Consider the following 15,771-nt stretch of genomic DNA (forward strand, 5'->3'; position numbering starts at 1 on the left):
AATTGTATCACATTTATAGTGTAGCAAAAAGGTGATAATGAACAGTCGCACACATAGCACATACCTATGCGTTACAGTACCAGCTGTCAGAAACTGTATGTGAGACTTATTATAAAAAGTCTTTTTTTGTATACAACCTACTCCTGTGGCATTTACACCTATAGAAAATATCTTACTGAGTCACCAACAAGGCTATTAAAGGGAAAGTCTACTCCATAATTTGTATTATTTAAAAACATAGATAATCCCTTTATTACCCATTCCCCAGTTTTGCATAACCAACACAGTTATATTAATATACTTGCTACCTATGTGATTACCTTGTATCTAAGCCTCTGCAGACTGCCCCCTTATTTATATTTATTTAAGACTTGCATTTTAGTGAATCAGAGCCCTCTCATAAGTAACTCCATGGGAGTGAGCACAATGTTACCTATATGGTGCACATGTACTAACGCCCTTTAGCTGTGAAAAACTGTCAAATGCATTGAGATAAGAGGCAGCCTTAAAGGGACACTGAACCCAATTTTTTTTTTTCTTTCATGGTTCAATTTTAAGCAACTTTCTAATTTACTCCTAATATCAATTTTTCTTCATGCTCTTGCCATCTTTATTTGAAAACCAAGAATGTAAGTTTAGAAGCTGGCCCATTTTTTGTTCACAACCTGGGTTGTCCTTGCTGATTGGACAGCACCAATAAACAAGTACTGTCCGGGGTCTGAACCAAAAATTGTCTGGCTTCTTAGCTTAGATGCCTTCTTTTTTAAATAAAGATAGCAAGAAAACGAAGAAAAATTGATAATAGGCGTAAATTAGAAAGTTGCTTAAAATAGCACGCTCTATCTGAATCATGAAATAAAAAAAAAAAATAGGTTTAGTTTCCCTTTAATGAGACAGTATACACCCATTTGAATATAACTGCATGTAATAGACACTACTATAAATAATAATATGCACAGATGCTGATCTAAAAACCCAGTATAAAACCTTTTAAAAACTTACTTAGAAGCTCCCAGTTTAGCTCTTTTGGTTAGGTTGACTGGAACACCCAGTGAAAACAGACCCCCCCTCCCCCCTTCCTCTGAATATGAAAAGACCCTTTACACAAACAGGGGCAACCTGGAGTAGGTAGACATCAGTATTCTCCTAAAACTTTGGGGCTTGGTTAGGAGTCTGAGAATCAGCACAATGTTTTTTTAAAATAAGAAAAACTATACATTTTTTAAAAAAATGAACAAACTGTATGGGCTATATAAATAGATCATCTACAAAACATTTATGCAAAGAAAAATCTAGTGTATAATGTCCCTTTAAAGGGCTTACAAATTAGCATATGAGCCTACCTAGGTTTAGCTTTCAACAAAGAATACCAAGAGAACAAAGCTAATTAGCTGATAAAAGTAATTTGGAAAGGTGTTTAAAATTGTTTGCCCTATCTAAATCATGAAAGTTTAACTTTGACTAGACTGACCCTTCAAATAATATTGTAATATCTGTTACTGAAAATGCTACAGATTTAGGAAATAATCATTATTTAAGCTGTTTCCAGTAATTTAAAATGCTTCCTATAAATTCAGGTCACATTACCAAGTAACAATAACCAAACGCTCAGGCGTGAAACAGAAAGAGCGCTCTGTACATGAAAAGGGTGTTAGATTAAAAATGATAAAACAGTTTAAAATAAACCTCATACATACAATGCAAATGTATGGAATGACATATAAATAATGGAAATGAGATGGCTACAAATGAACCTCATACAATGAAAATGATTACACAGTACAAATGAATGAACATACACCACAATGATTTACCAAACACAACAAAAGGATATGTTAGTATCAGAAGATCTTTACATCAGACAGGGGTGTATGAGACAGGTGTTGCAGCTTCCCAAAAAGACACAGCACTGGAGTCTGGATATCACTAATGCAAATACAAGAAAAGAAAAGGGCGGCGCAAAACACCTCTAAATGCAGACTGATAGATCACAAAAACAGAATTTATGCTTACCTGATAAATTACTTTCTCCAACGGTGTGTCCGGTCCACGGCGTCATCCATTACTTGTGGGATATTCTCCTCCCCCACAGGGAAAGGCAAGGAGAGCACACAGCAAGAGCTGTCCATATAGTCCCTCCCAGGCTCCGCCCCCCCAGTCATTCGACCGACGGTTAGGAGAAAAAAGGAGAAACTATAGGGTGCCGTGGTGACTGTAGTGTATAGAGAAAGAAAATTTTTCAAACCTGATTAAAAAACCAGGGCGGGCCGTGGACTGGACACACCGTTGGAGAAAGTAATTTATCAGGTAAGCATAAATTTTGTTTTCTCCAACATTGGTGTGTCCGGTCCACGGCGTCATCCATTACTTGTGGGAACCAATACCAAAGCTTTAGGACACGGATGAAGGGAGGGAGCAAATCAGGTTACCTAAACAGAAGGCACCACGGCTTGCAAAACCTTTCTCCCAAAAATAGCCTCCGAAGAAGCAAAAGTATCAAATTTGTAGAATTTTGGCAAAAGTGTGCAGAGAAGACCAAGTGGCTGCCTTACATAACTGATCAACAGAAGCCTCGTTCTTGAAGGCCCATGTGGAAGTCACAGCCCTAGTAGAGTGAGCTGTGATTCGTTCAGGAGGCTGCCGTCCGGCAGTCTCATAAGCCAATCGGTTAATGCTTTTCAGCCAGAAAGAAAGAAAGGTAGCAGTAGCTTTTTGTCCTCTCCTCTTACCAGAATAAACAACAAACAAAGAAGAAGTTTGTCTGAAATCCTTTGTTGCTTCTAAATAGAATTTTAAAGCACGGACTACATCTAAATTGTGTAACAAACGTTCCTTCTTTGAAACTGGTAATCGGACACAAAGAAGGAACAACTATTTCCTGGTTAATATTCTTGTTGGAAACAACTTTTGGAAGAAAACCAGGCTTGGTACGCAAAACAACCTTATCTGAATGGAACACCAGATAGGGTGGATCACACTGCAAAGCAGATAGTTCAGAAACTCTTCTAGCAGAAGAAATAGCAACCAAAAACAGAACTTTCCAAGATAGTAACTTGATATCTATGGAATGTAAGGGTTCAAACGGAACCCCTTGAAGAACTGAAAGAACTAAATTTAGACTCCAGGGAGGAGTCAAAGGTCTGTAAACAGGCTTGATTCTGACCAAAGCCTGTACAAAAGCTTGTACGTCTGGCACAGCTGCCAGTCGTTTGTGTAACAACACGGATAAAGCAGAAATCTGTCCTTTTAGAGAACTCACTGACAACCCTTTATCCAAACCCTCTTGGAGAAAGGAGAGAATCTTAGGAATTTTAATCTTACTCCAGGAGAATCCCTTGGATTCACACCAACAGATATATTTCTTAAATATTTTATGGTAAATCTTTCTAGTCACAGGTTTTCTGGCTTGAACCAGAGTATCTATCACTGAATTTGAAAACCCACGCTTGGATAAAATCAAGCGTTCAATTTCCAAGCAGTCAGCTGCAGAGAAACTAGATTTGGATGTTCGAATGGACCTTGTACTAGAAGATCCTGTCTCAAAGGTAGCTTCCATGGTGGAGCCAATGACATATTCACCAGGTCTGCATACCAAGTCCTGCGTGGCCACGCAGGAGCTATCAGAATCACCAAGGCCTTCTCCTGTTTGATCCTGGCTATGAGCCTGGGAAGGAGAGGGAATGGTGGAAACACATAAGCTAGGTTGAACGACCAAGGTGCCACTAATGTATCCACTAGAGTCGCCTTGGGATCCCTGGATCTGGACCCGTAGCAAGGAACCTTGAAGTTCTGATGAGACGCCATCAGATCCATGTCTGGAATGACCCATAATTGAGTCAACTGGGCAAAGACCTCCGGGTGGAGTTCCCACTCCCCCGGATGGAAAGTCTGACGACTCAGATAATCCGCTTCCCAGTTGTCTACTCCTGGGATGTGAATTGCAGATAGATGGCAGGAGTGATCCTCCGCCCATTTGATGATCTTGGATACCTCTCTCATTGCCAAGGAACTCCTTGTTCCTCCCTGATGGTTGATGTAAGCTACAGTCATCATGTTGTCTGACTGGAATCTTATGAATCCGGCCTTCACTAATAGAGGCCAAGCCCGGAGAGCATTGAATATCGCTCTCAGTTCCAGGAAGTTTATCGGAAGAAGAGACTCTTCCCGAGACCATAGACCCTGAGCTTTCAGGGAATCCCAGACTGCGCCCCAGCCTAATAGACTGGCGTCGGTCGTGACAATGACCCACTCTGGTCTGCGGAAACTCATTCCCTGAGACAGGTGATCCTGATTCAACCACCAACGGAGTGAGTCTCTGGTCACCTGGTCTACTTGAATCTGTGGAGACAAGTCTGCATAGTCCCCATTCCACTGATTGAGCATGCACAGATGTAATGGTCTTAGATGAATTTGAGCAAAAGGAACAATGTCCATTGCTGTAACCATCAATCCTACTACTTCCATGCACTGAGCTATGGAAGGCTGCAGAATAGAGTGAAGAACTTGACAAGAGTTTAGAAGCTTTGACTTTCTGACTTCTGTCAGGAAGATCTTCATTTCTAAAGAATCTATTATTGTTCCCAAAAAGGGAACTCTTGTTGACGGAGACAGGGAACTCTTTTCTACGTTCACCTTCCACCCGTGAGATCTGAGAAAGGCTAGAACAATGTCTGTATGAGTCTTTGCCTTGGAAAGAGACAACGCTTGATTTAGAATGTCGTCTAGATAAGGTGCCACTGCAATGCCCCTCGGTCTTAGAACCGCCAGAAGGGACCCTAGCACCTTTGTGAAAATTCTGGGAGCAGTGGCTAAACCGAACGGAAGAGCCACGAACTGGTAATGTTTGTCCAGAAAGGCGAACCTTAGGAACTGATGATGATCTTTGTGGATAGGAATATGTAGGTACGCATCCTTTAAATCCACGGTAGTCATATATTGACCCTCCTGGATTGTAGGTAAAATTGTTCGAATGGTTTCCATTTTGAACGATGGAACTCTGAGAAATTTGTTTAGAATTTTTAAATCCAGAATTGGTCTGAAAGTTCCCTCTTTTTTGGGAACTACAAACAGATTTGAGTAAAAACCCCTGACCTTGTTCCACAGTTGGAACTGGGTGTATCACTCCCATCTTTAACAGGTCTTCTACACAATGTAAGAATGCCTGTCTCTTTATTTGGTTTGAATATAAGTGATACATGTGGAACCTTCCCCTTGGGGGTAGTTCCTTGAATTCTAGAAGATAACCCTGAGAGACTATTTCTAGTGCCCAGGGATCCTGAACATCTCTTGCCCAAGCCTGAGCAAAGAGAGAGAGTCTGCCCCCTACTAGATCCGGTCCCGGATCGGGGGCTACCCCTTCATGCTGTTTTGGTAGCAGCAGCAGGCTTCTTGGCCTGTTTACCCTTGTTCCAGCCTTGCATTGGTTTCCAAGCTGGTTTGGTCTGGGAAGTGTTACCCTCTTGTCTAGAGGCTGCAGAGTTGGAAGCCGGTCCGTTCCTGAAATTCTTAGCCTTGAAAGGTCTATCTTGTGGGAGGGCATGGCCCTTTCACCCAGTGATGTCTGAAATAATCTCTTTCAATTCTGGCCCAAAAAGGGTCTTACCTTCAAAAAGGATATTAAGCAATTTTATCTTGGAAGATACATCCGCCGACCAAGACTTTAGCCAGAGCGCTCTGCGCGCCACAATTGCAAACCCTGAATTTTTCGCCGCTAACCTCGCTAACTGCAAAGTGGCGTCTAAAATAAAGGAATTAGCTAAGTTAAGTGCGTGAATTCTGTCCATGACTTCCTCATACGGAGTCTCCCTACTGAGCGACTTTTCCAGTTCCTCGAACCAGAACCACGCCGCTGAAGTGACAGGAATAATGAACGAAATAGGTTGAAGGAGGTAACCTTGCTGTACAAAAATCTTTTTAAGCAAACCCTCCAATTTTTTATCCATAGGATCTTTGAAAGCACAATTGTCCTCAATAGGAATGGTGGTGCGCTTGGCTAGAGTAGAAACCGCCCCCTCGACCTTAGGGACTGTTTGCCATGTGTCGTTCCTGGGGTCGACCATAGGGAACAATTTCTTAAATATAGGAGGAGGGACAAAAGGTATGCCTGGCTTCTCCCACTCCTTATACACTATGTCCACCACCCGTTTAGGTATCGGAAAAGCATCAGGGTGCACCGGGACCTCAAGGAACTTGTCTATCTTGCACAATTTTTCTGGGATGACCAGATTGTCACAATCATCCAGAGTAGATAGCACCTCCTTAAGTAATGCGCGGAGATGCTCTAATTTAAATTTAAATGTCACAACATCAGGTTCTGCGTGCTTAGAAATTCTTCCTATCAGAAATTACCCCATCTGACAAACCCTCCCTCACTGCCACTTCAGATTGGTGTGAGGGTATGACAGAAAAATTATCATCAGCGCCCTCCTGCTCTACAGTGTTTAAAACAGAGCAATTGTGCTTTCTCTGAAATGCTGGCATTTTGGATAAAATATTAGCTATGGAGTTATCCATTACTGCCGTCAATCGCTGCATAGTAACAAGCATTGGCGCGCTAGAAGTACTAGGGGTCGCCTGCGCGGGCATAACTGGTATAGACACAGAAGGAGATGATGTAGAACTATGTCTACTTCCTTCATCTGAGGAATCATCCTGGGCAACTTTACAATTTGTGACAGTACTGTCCTTACTTTGTTTGGACGCTATGGCACAATTATCACACATATTTGAAGGGGGAACCACATTGGCTACCATACATACAGAACATGATCTATCTGAAGGTACAGACATGTTAAACAGGCTTAAACTGGATAATAAAGCACAAAAACCGTTTTAAAACAAAACCGTTACTGTCTCTTTAAATGTTAAACAGGGCACACTTTATTACTGAATATGTGAAAAACTATGAAGGAATTATCCAATATTTACCAAATTTTCACCACAGTGTCTTAATACATTCAAAGTATTGCACCCCAATTTTCAAGCTGTTAACCCTTAAAATGTTGAAACCGGAGCCGTTTACAATTTTAACCCCCTTACAGTCCCAGCCACAGCCTTTGCTGCGACTTCACCAATCCCAGGGGGGGTATAAGATACCAAATGAAGCCTTCTAGGAACGTTTTTAGTGGATTCCAGACCCTCACACATGCAGCTGCATGTACTGTACTCAAAAGTAACTGCGCAATAATGGCGCGAAAATGACCGATCCCCATGAGGGAAAAATGACAGCCTTCCAGCATTACACAGTCTTGTTAGAAAAATGGCTAGTCATACCTTGAGCAGAAAAGTCTGCAAACTGTTCCCCCCAACTGAAGTTCTCTCATCTCCACAGTCCTGTGTGGGAACAGCAATTGATTTTAGTTACTGCTGCTAAAATCATACACCTCTTTTAAACAGAACTCTTCATCTCTTTCTGTTTCAGAGTAAATAGTACATACCAGCACTATTTTAAAATAACAAACTCTTGATAGAAGAATAAAAAACTACAACTAAACACCACAAACTCCTCACCATCCCCGAGGAGATGCTACTTGTTCAGAGCGGCAAGGAGAATGACAGGGGGCGGAGTCTGGGAGGGACTATATGGACAGCTCTTGCTGTGTGCTCTCCTTGCCTTTCCCTGTGGGGGAGGAGAATATCCCACAAGTAATGGATGACGCCGTGGACCGGACACACCAATGTTGGAGAAAAATAGTTTATTAAACATATGACGATTAAACACTCACACTCTCAACCCTCAAACATATGAGGTATGTGCTATCCCAGTAATAAAAAGCAATCAAATGCTCGATCCCTGCGTGATACAGTTCCTGCACACGAACAGTCCTCAGCAAGCAAAATGTGCGATATCACAGTTATTAAAAGAAGGATCTCAATATTAAAAAGTTCATGAAAGTTCATGAAAAATAAGGTCACTTAAATATAACGCCAGAAGCCCATACCGCCCCGCCCACCGTCTTCACGCCACGCCGCATACACCAGCTGCAGGAGAGCCGGCTTATTCAACCTGACAGTCTGGTGCAGTATGGGCTTCTGGCGTTATATTTAAGTGACCTTATTTTTCATGAACTTTTTAATATTGAGATCCTTCTTTTAATAACTGTGATATCGCACATTTTGCTTGCTGAGGACTGTTCGTGTGCAGGAACTGTATCACGCAGGGATCGAGCATTTGATTGCTTTTTATTACTGGGATAGCACATACCTCATATGTTTGAGGGTTGAGAGTGTGAGTGTTTAATCGTCATATGTTTAATAAACTATTTTTTGTGATCTATCAGTCTGCATTTAGAGGTGTTTTGCGCCGCCCTTTTCTTTTCTTGTATTCACATTACCAAGTACTGTAAATTTATAGCATTAAAGGGACAGAGTAATGAAAAACATAATTCTAAACAAAAGGGTTAAAAACATAGCTAAAGTCCTGCACAGGACCTATCTGCACTGCAGCTTGTCGGTAGAACACAGCCAGCACCTGATGCACCTGATTGGCTCATCAGCTATGTTCTGCGTAGCACTTTACCTTTGTCTTTAACCATTTTGTGGGGCTTAAAACATAGTTATCTAGAGCTAATAGTGCAAATACCACAAGCTCTAACTAAAGTCTGACATTTTTTCCATTAGAATATCTTATTTCTAAAAATATCAATGGCAAATCCAAAGTACATAACTCTACTTTAAATAGATTCTAACATCACAAAATGAATTTGTTTTAATGAAATCGTGCCAATGACGTGTCTAATACAGAGTCATTATAGCATAGACTGTTCTAAGACATGATAGCCCCAATCATTTTATTAAACCAATTTATTTTTCATGATTCAGATTAGAGTGCACAATTTTAAACAACTTTCCAATTAACTTCTATGATCTAATTTGCTTTGCTCTCTTGTTTTTGCATACACTGCCTTTTGATTGGTACTTATGCTGTGGGCATGCAGATAAGTGAGTAAAAGGCGCATACACACCAATCACAGACTCACGAGGCTCTGACATCATCACCAACACAAGTCAGAATTAAAAAAAAAAACAACAACAAAAAAACTATTCTTTTTAATCCGACTTCTATTGCAAAGTTATGTAAAGGGACACTCAAGTAAAAATTAAACTTTCATTATTCAGATAGAGCAGCAGTTTTAAAAAAAATCCAATTTACTTCCATTAACAAAATGTGCACAGTCTTTTTATATTTAAACTTTTTGAGTCACCAGCTCCTACTGAGCGTGTGCAGAATAAAATGTGTAAGCATTTGTGATTGGCTAATGCCTGTCACATGGTACGTGTATGCATTTGTGATTGGCTGATGGCTGTCACATGGTACAGGGGGAGTGTCAGAAAAAAAATCTACTACTCATTTGAAGTTCAAACTAAGTGCTATTCTATTGTCTTGTTATCTTGCATTTGTTGATTATGCAAATCTACTGTGTTGACTGGTCCTTTACAAGCAATCCTCAGGCTATAGATTGTGAATGTCCCTAAGAATTTCTATATCTGCTTCATGAATCAGTCTTTCAAATGAAAAGCATTGGGTTTGTTCATCCTAAGACTTGATAGTGTATTCATGCATCAGTGTACAATGAACACTTATCAACTTCTTCCCTGAGTACATTCAATCGCTGGCATTTAATGTAATCAGATAATACACCTCCAAAACATGCACTGGGCAAACAAACATGCTTGATTTTAGTAGCATTGTACCCTGACGTCCTTTAAGTCATCACCAGAAGTAAACGCTGTTAATTGTTGTAATATTCATACACTTATTCTGAGCTTAAGGGACAGTCTACCATAGAATTGTTATTGTTTTAAAAGATAGATAATCCCTTTATTACCCATACCCCAGTTTTGCACAACCAACACAGTTATATTAATATACTTTTTATCTCTGTGATTACCTTGTATCTAGGAACCTTCTTCCAGCCCCCTGATCACATGACTGACTGTTTATTATCTATTGTCTTAAAGGGACATTAAACACTAAATACATGCTAGATAGAATGATGCATTCAAAGAAAAGATTAGTCCATGACTAACATGTAGATGTATTTTTAAAGTTTCATTAGTTGTTTAAAAAGTGACAAACTATGTGCAAAGTTTTAGTGTCTATAAAACACTGGGAGCTGCCATGTTGTAACTTGTGTTACCTTCTCTGCTGTGGCCAATTAGGGACAGTTATAAATGGGTCACTAGAGTGTGCAGCCAATGGCTGTGCTGGATTTGAAGGACCAGTCAACACAGTAGATTTGCATAATCAACAAATGCAAGATAACAAGACAATGCAATAGCACTTAGTCTGAACTTCAAATGAGTAGTAGATTTTTTTTCTGACAATTTTAAAAGTTATGTCTTTTTCCACTCCCCCTGTACCATGTGACAGCCATCAGCCAATCACAAATGCATACACGTACCATGTGACAGCCATCAGACATTCACAAATGCATACACACTTATTCTTGCACATGCTCAGTCGGAGCTGGTGACTCAAAAAGTTTAAATAAAAAAAGATTGTGCACATTTTGTTAATGGAAGTAAATAAGAAAGTTGTTTAAAATGGCATATTCTATCTGAATAATGAAAGTTTAATTTTGATTAAGTGTCTCTTTAACAGTGTTCTGCACTTCCATTTCTAACAGGAACTGAAAAGCTCACAATTTCAGAATGGAATTACAGGCAAAGAGGACAAAATAAATCATGAAAGTATATTGCAGAGTTGTTTTATATATACAATTTATCATTTTATATTACCATCTCAAAGTGTTTAATGTCCCTTTAACTTTAGCATTGTTTTGTGCTAAATCTTAAATAACCCCCTGTGTCTGAACACAGTGTTATCTATATGGCCCACCTGTATTTTCTGTCTCTTTGTGTTGAAAAGAGATTTAAAAAGCATGTGATAAGACAGCCCTCAAAGGCTTAGAAATTAGCATATGAGCCTACCTATGTTTAGTTTAAACTAAGAATGCCAAGAGAAAAAAAGCAAATTTGATGATAAAAGTAAATTGGAAAGTTGATTAAAATTAAAAGTCCTATCTGAATAATGAAAGCTAGACTGTTCCTTTAGTTCTACATAGCACAGAGAACAATTACTCCTTGTCATAAATGTTACATATATATATATATAGTTGCAAGAAAAGCGCACTCCGATGGGAATATTAAATACATTTAATACATTAAAGTGAAATATTTAATATTCCCATCATAGTGCGCTTTTCTTGCGACTATCTACACTCTTTGCAGCACCCTGGGTCGTTGCTGAGAAAAGTCAGGATTGCGGTCTGTTTGTGATATATATATATATATATATATATATATACTATAACAAAATTGTATTAGCCTTATGAGAGAGGCTTTTCCTATAAAAAAGTGGGCAGATTTATTGAGAGGTGGGGCATTTATGTAATTAGGAGAGACTGAGAGGATTTGCCTTTAAAGGGACATTTAAAGTTACATGAAAACTAAACTCTCTTGGTTCAAACAGAGCATGCAATTTTAAAATATTTCCAATTGTCTTTAGATTGACTTCATTCTCTTGTGATCTTTTGAGAACATACTAAGGTGTATGTATATATATATATATATATATATATATATATATATATATATATATATCACATTGTTACAATTACTGCTGCCCTGTAATGCTTAAGAAACAGGAATGTTCTTGAGCATTACAGTAGCGAAGCATATGTGCATATTCTTTTTCAACAAGGGATACCAAGAGAACAAAGCACATTTAAAAGTAGAAGTGAATTTTAAAGTCTCTTAAAATTTCATGCTCTATCTGAATCATTCACTTTCCTGTCGCTTTAAAAAATAAATGACAATAATTAGTAGCGTATGAGGTCTGCCACTGGTACCCTCTAGACCTTTGGCATTTAGCTTTGTGCCCCACTCTCTGAGGAGAAAACATGTGATGAGCTCTTCATTTAGAATAAACTCTATCCCACTGATTGTAACCCTTTTAGATCTGACTTATTCATTTTGTCTTCTTGAAAAATAGTATTTTAGCAGCGAGAAAATTTCCTCTGATTTTAAACTAAATACAAAAAAAGATGAATCTTCTGCCCCACAGAGATGCCCCAGACACTGGCAAATATTCACAGAGACAGAAACACTTCAGCATCAGCACTGGGAGCTTTGAACTGCATTTTCCCTTTGGCAGGTATTTAAGTGAATGTGAGGAGTAAGCACACAGCTTTTATGCTCAGCAAATATCTGAAGGCTGCTGAGCTCCGTTCATGCCCAGACTGCTCTGAAACTCTGTTATCTGCCCATAGCCTGCAGCCCCCAATGGGAACTCAACAAAAACCTTTGTAATCAGCCCTCCCTATGTGTGTGTGTCTTTTTTACCTAGTGAGAAACTGTATGGTGTATGCACAATATATTACATAAATATTATTCCCCTCTGGATATCATTATTCTATCTAGTTATAATCTATCAAGGTATCTATATATCTATCTATAATCTATCAAGGTATCTATATATCTATCTATAATCTATCAAGGTATCTATCTATCTATCTATCTATCTATCTATCTATCTATCAATAATCTATCAAATCTATCTATCTACCTATCTATCTCTATCATCTATCTATAATCTATTTATCATCTTGGTGTCTATCTATCTATCTATCTATCATCTATCTATCTATCTATCTATCTATCTATCTATCTATCTATCTATATGTCTGTCAGTCTATCTAATTTAGACAAATTTAACCTACCATGGCATAAAAATATATTGTATGTGCTAATGTACCATTAAGCAGTAGTATGTGCACAAATGAATTGGGTACTTTGCCTAATGAAAAGGACCTGCAGATGTTGTTCATGATTGCCATATTACACAGCACACCAGTGCCACATTTCCATTCTTCACAAAGTGCCATGCATTTCATAAATTCTTTAAAACTGAATGGACTACGTTACTTTTCTGTAGCTCAGACTCAAAATAGCTCAAGAAGAACCAATCTATTACCCCATAGCCCTCTCTAGCACCCCCCAATCCTTCCCCAATTCGCTAAAGCTGCCCCCTAGCCTGTAAACTTACACTGATGCCTTATCGCTCCCTCTTGCTGTGAAGCAGTCTCCAACAAAAATAAAACATTTGGATAATTTTTCTTGTGGACCCCCAATAAACCTTCACAGGGTAAACCAGATAACTGTCAACTATACAGCCTTGAAACAATAGAAAATGCAGCAGTCATCAGTTATATGCCCTTAAGCAAACGTCTAATGAACATAAAATAATAATGTACAGAAAATAAATGATACAGGTACATAACTTAGATATCCCAGTATAACCAGCAGTGAATCAGTATAGCATACACATGACATTATATGTGACGTCTGCCTTCTTCAACCACATAGACACTGTAACAGCCAACACTCAACCTCGTTGCCAGATCTTACCTATTCCCTGAAGAAATGTATAGCAGGACAATCAGGGACATTTGTAGCAGAACAGTCAGGACCCCTGATTATTTTTTTATTTTATACTTTTAATGAAACTGTTTTACTATTGCTGTGAAGAATAACCTAGAAAGGCAATAAGGATATCTGCTTTATTTCCAGCCTTACTGTAAAGCACCAGAGGAGTGTTATAAATACTCTGTAGTGGTTGAGATATTATTACAGCTTGGTCAGTAATAGTTTGGAAACTATAAAATAAAGTTGTAAAATGATGCTATGGGTGTGGATGGCTTTGGTAACTAACATAGATTGTGTTATTAACTGTACACAAACACTTTACTCTTGCAATGTAAAATAGAGAGAAATATCTGAGCTAGTGATGTCACAGCTGCCTTAGACATGCAAAATGACATTTGACCCCTACCTATAAGGAAACCCCCCCATGAGATTATACTGGGGTTGAGTAGGCAGCCTGTAAACTATTCTGACCAAAGGGGTCTTCTGAATCCTCTTAGCAGGGGGTAGAGAAATAAATACACAAATACACAGCAGGATCACTTTGAAAGGCTGAGATCATTTATCATCTGTGTATAACTTGTGCAATGTGCTGTGTAAAAGATGCATCATTTGCAGTGTGGCATCTTTTAACTGTAAGCCCAGATGTGAAATACATTTCAATATAAAGGACATTGATATAATATTTCTTCTGCAACTCGCTACAAAGTTTCAGTAACTTTTACAACCCACATGTTAGTAATTTTTAATGATAAACTAAGGAAAACTTGTAACAGTGTAATAGAAATTTTCCTATGTCGCTATCCTCTGGCAGCTTCACTAACCCAGAAACCCAATAAAAAGGAAAAGGCAAACTCACAGAATGCAGAGAATTTATCCAGGTCTCTCTATCCTTGTTGCGCTTCACTATCCTGTGTATGTTCCAGCAGGGTAATAAGCCAGCAGGGGTATGTAGGTGTCCTAGCCAGCAGGGGTATGTAGGGGTCCTAGCCAGCAGGGGTATGTAGGGGTCCTAGCCAGCAGGGGTATGTAGGGGTCCTAGCCAGCAGGGGTATGTAGGGGTCCTAGCCAGCAGGGGTATGTAGGGGTCCTAGCCAGCAGGGGTATGTAGGGGTCCTAGCCAGCAGGGGTATGTAGGGGTCCTAGCCAGCAGGGGTATGTAGGGGTCCTAGCCAGCAGGGGTATGTAGGGGTCCTAGCCAGCAGGGTGATGAGCCAGCAGGGGTATGTAGGGGTCCTAGCCAGCAGGGTGATGAGCCAGCAGGGGTATGTAGGGGTCCTAGCCAGCAGGGTGATGATGTGCTCTTAGGCAGCTGGGTATTTGGGGCTCATTGGCAGCAGGGGGTATGTGGGGCTTTTAGTCAGCCGGTGTTGGGGGCTCCAGTCCAACTGGGTGATGAGGTCTCCTTGCCAGCTGGTTATGAGGGGCTCCTAGCCAGCTGGGTAGTCCATAGTTGCTAACAGATCTCTTGGACTCTCCTTCCCTTGTCACACTCAGACAGATGCAAAACTTCCTTCCCAGGCTGTGAAGACAGAAACAAAAGGCAGGATTTCCTCTCAGGCAGCCCAGATGTCCCCAGGTCTGGTTGGCACTGGGGTGGGACCCTGCAGAGCCTGGTGGCTAAAGTTAGGAGCAGGGTGTGAAGTTGGTGAGTGGTCACTGGGTCCCTGCTGGAGCCTGGAGTGCATCATCTCCGAGCGGTGTGAGTGTGAGGAGGTGGAGACTGGAGGATGTGTCCCCTCTCACACCACCCTCCTCAGCTGCTGCCCCTCAGCCCTCCCTCTCCCCCTTCCCCAGAGCTCCTTCTTCTTTTCCTCCTCCTCCTGCTCCCCCCTCCCAGCCTTCTCCTTCTTCTCCTGGGATCCGTCTAAACAACGACCTCACTGTTAGCTTTGTCTGTCCTGCTTCAGCCTCAAACCGTCTAAGTCCTCTCCAAGTCTGTCTCTTCTGCCTCTCTCAGCCGGTCTCTTTCCTACCTCTCCCTTCTCTCAGTCTGTCTCATTGTCACCTGTTCAGTCTCTGTATGTTTCTACTTTTTGTCAGTTTCTCACATATAATGTCCCTCTCACTCATTCATTCTCTCTACCACCTATGGTGTGCCATATTCAGATTGTTTCAGTCTGTCTCTAACGATTGCTGACCATGTCAGTCTGTCTTTCACTTATACCGTTTCACTTAGCCTGTCTCTCACTTATACTGTCTCTCCCAGTATCTCTCTCTCACCTATACTGTCTCTCCAAGTCTTTCTCTCACTTATACTGTCTTTCTCAATCTGTCTCTCACCTTTACTGCCCCTCTCAGTCTGTCTCTCACCTATACTGGCCCTTTCAGCCTGTCTCTTACCTA

At 40.3% G+C, this 15,771-nt stretch overlaps 1 protein-coding gene across 1 annotated transcript in view; it reads right to left on the reverse strand.

Moving 5' to 3' along the window:
• CHST3 (carbohydrate sulfotransferase 3) overlaps positions 1–15,133 on the reverse strand; it is a 161,029-nt gene extending 145,896 nt beyond the window's left edge. The window contains exon 1 of the mRNA XM_053692019.1: positions 14,285–15,133. The gene's annotated coding sequence lies outside the window, so the exon portion shown is untranslated. The remainder of the gene's footprint in view (positions 1–14,284) is intronic.
• Positions 15,134–15,771: the final 638 nt, after the last annotated feature.

The sequence above is a fragment of the Bombina bombina genome, chromosome 9 (genome assembly GCF_027579735.1).
Source record: "Bombina bombina isolate aBomBom1 chromosome 9, aBomBom1.pri, whole genome shotgun sequence".
Taxonomy (NCBI): Eukaryota; Metazoa; Chordata; class Amphibia; order Anura; family Bombinatoridae; genus Bombina; species Bombina bombina.